The following is a 3576-nucleotide window of genomic DNA, read 5'->3' as shown; positions in this document are numbered from 1 at the left end:
TACATAATCCTGAAGTATTCACTATATACTTACAAAGTGAACTGTATTGATCCTTTGATATCTGTTGAAAGTGTTTCTCAAGAAAATCCATTATTTTCTTATTGAATCCATGATTAACCAATTCCTTTTTATAACTACTTAGCTCATACTAGCTATGTATGAACCAATATTGAATAGACGATTGATTTTGTGGATCTGCCCTAAGTCCACAACCAAACAAGGAAAAGGAAATGAGGCGGAAACCACACATTCCATTGTCTATCGGATATTCTTCAGACATAGCCTGGATGCATAAACTAAGAAGTTACAGAATTAACAATGAATATTCATAAATAAAATGATAAACCGATTATTTATAGAATGCTTATGTTTACCCTGGAAAATCCTATATTTTCCCTAAAAGTATGTTATTGAATTATCCTTGTTCTAAATCGAAGAGTACAAGTATCTACCATACTTATATTATTTAAGCATTATTCTTACTGAAAACCCTGACCACCAGTAAGGTATAGTAGTCTTATTACATAAATAAAACTAGTTGAAAACGTAGAGTCCTATATCCTGAAAGTGTTGTTAATACCCTCCTATGATCACTTAGTACATACGAGTTATAGAAATCCAGATCGAACAAACAGTCGATTGGGTGATTCTGCCCTAAGCCCACAACCAAACAAGGAACAGGAAATGAGGCGGAAATCACACATCCCACTGCAAGTCGGATGTTAATTTCATATTACCCTGATGTACATACTAAGTCATCACATAGTTACTAACCCAGTTGACTGATTGATACGTACATTATTACGTGAACGAGTCGTTGTTTCGCCTGCGGATTCTTATAACCATACTATGGACGATCAACATTTCGACGTACGTCGATAAAAATGACGTTTGTCACCCTCGGTTGACTGTAGCTAATAGTCAAGGTGCGGGATTGTCACTCCCGTATAGTTCTATACATAAACTCACGCTCTCCCACTCGGGAGACTTTGGCTACAAGGCATCTCACACGGTTGGCTCTCTCAACGAATTCACGAATAATACTCTGAAAACCCTTTTTATTATTAACATGAATCCTTATAAAATAATATCTTTTATTTCACAATTTATAAGTTTGTTTCCTTTGTTTTGAAAGCTGCTTTTGCAAAGTTTGTATCCTAACACGTTTTGTAAAACTGATTTCTATATTCGATGTATACTAATGATGGAAATATATTAAAGAAAATAATATTTTTAAACACAAGATTACTTGTGTTTTTACTTGTATTCCCCCCTGAAAACATTAAAAACTCGGAAAATATAGGGGTATGAACTCACCGTTAATTGTGTGCAAGCGTCGAATCAGTGAACAGGAAACGAAGACCCTCGAGTTGTTGTACGTGGCACCTAACGGAATCCTAATAACAATTAAATACATATATGTATCTAAATTAGCGATTTCATTAAATAAAGTGTTGGAAAACACTTGCTTTCGGTTAGGGAATGTTACCAGGACTTGAGTGAATTGAGGAAAACGGGTTTTCAGCCTAAAGTACCACCCATGGAGTGTGTACGGCCGTGAAAGGGAGTGTACGACCGTGAACCGTGTACGGCCGTAGATTGCCTTGAAGGGTGTACGACCTTTGAAGGTGTACGGCCGTGGACGAGTGTGCGGTCAACGAGCTTGAAGGTGTACGACCGTACACTCAAGAATAAAAGTGTGGAATCGATGAATACATGTCCTAGATGCTCCGAAATGAACTCCCAATGGTGTTTTTCGATGTTTTACGGAAGAATAAAGGTGCTTTAGGGGTGTACGGTCGAGAGTCTAGAGAGAGAAGTAGAGGGTGTTCGTCTAGAAGAGTCTAAATGAGGGGTAGGGTCTCGTATTTATAGGGGTTTTGTGGTCGGTGGTGGGGTCCACCCGACATGGGCCGTATATGAGTGTACGGCCGTATATGAGTGTACGGCCGTACACGGGTGTACGACCGTGAACCCAAGTCCGGCCGAGAGTGTTTGTTTTGATCGACGGAAAAACTCGAAATTTCGCGTAGGTTTGGTCCCGACTCATATATGAAGCTCAATTTTATAACAAAATCACTTTCCAAGCCAAAGGAATTTGACGGGACTCAATAAAAATCCAAATTTTATTAACGGAATTTGGATAACGGAAATGGAAAAAGGAGGAATCGTCTGTTAAGGCACAACCTGATGGTGTGGTAGCTAGTCAAATCGCCGGTTGGTTGATGCGATGAAGAAGAATGGGAGGTGTAAGGAGTGAAAACGTGTTTGGGGTTTTGATTTTAGGGTTTAGGTCATTTTTGGTCACTTAACTTTTGGTTTTGTGTTCATTTGGTCACTTAACTCTTTTTACGTTTTAAAAGGTCATCAAATTTTTGACTTTGTGCTCATTTAGTCACTTAACTTTTGGTTTGGTCACTTAACTTTTATATTTGTGCTCATTTAGTCACCTAACATTAAAAATTGTGCTCATTTAGTCACTAAACTTTTGAAAAAATTTAAAAGTTTAGTGACTAAATGAGAACAATTTTAAAAGTTAGGTGACTAAATGTGACCAAACCAAAAGTTAAGTGTCGAAATGAGCACAAAGCCAAAAGTTTGATGACCTTTTATTACTTAAAAAGAGTTTAGTGACCAAATGAGCAGAAAACCATAAGTTAAGTGACAAAAAATGACCTAAATGCTTGATTTTACTCAAAATTTGTGGCGGGTTATACAATTTCCATGACAGGATATCCAAAAAACTTTACCAAAACTTATATCAGGCCAAATCTAAAAAGTAAATGGTTGATTTTTTTACGGTATATATTTCATTATCTTAAGTAACTTAAAATTTTCAAGCTTGTCCTTTATATTTGTATATAAGTTTTAATTGATACGTTTTGCTTATTAAACTTCTAATATGTATCATTATAAAAATAATGTATTGATTTGACAAAAAAAACATGTAATATTTATTTTTTTGAAAACTCGTCGTACATGTCTCCAACAAGATTGGGAACCGGTCGAATGAGAACGAAGAACTGGGAACCGGTCCATTGAGTAAAAAACTTGGTCGGATCTGACGTCAGTACGATAGGGTCAGTTCGATGGATCCAAATGCTCATTCCTAATATAAAATAAATATATAACTCAGCTCAATTAGCCGTAAACGAACTCAAATTTCAACTTAGGACTTTTTTTTGTATAAAATGGACGTTGAAAATATTAAGATTTCCTTCTTGAAACAACATTAAAAGTAGGCCTGTCAATCATGTCGTGTTCGGGTTGGCGGTTCGCGGGTTGGCGGGTCAAATCTACCAACCTGAACACCGTTCGACCCAGTTAACTATACATGTCACGGGTTGGGGGGTCACGGCTTGAGATGACGGTGCCGTGGTAAAAGTCGTTGGTTGTTGCAGTGGAGTAGAAGAGGAGGGTAAGGAGTGACAACATGGTATGGGGTCTGATTCTACCTCAAAATTTGTGGCGGTATATTAAATTTTCACACGGGTTAACTCAAAAAGTTTCAACGAAAACCACTTTAATTTTTATATATTTTTGGCGTAAAATTATGTTTTATGTTTAAGGGGCGAC

This window comes from Lactuca virosa, chromosome 6 (genome assembly GCF_052849685.1).
Source record: "Lactuca virosa cultivar CGN04683 chromosome 6, Lactuca_virosa_CGN04683_v6, whole genome shotgun sequence".
Classification (NCBI taxonomy): domain Eukaryota; kingdom Viridiplantae; phylum Streptophyta; class Magnoliopsida; order Asterales; family Asteraceae; genus Lactuca; species Lactuca virosa.
This window is presented reverse-complemented; position numbering follows the sequence as displayed.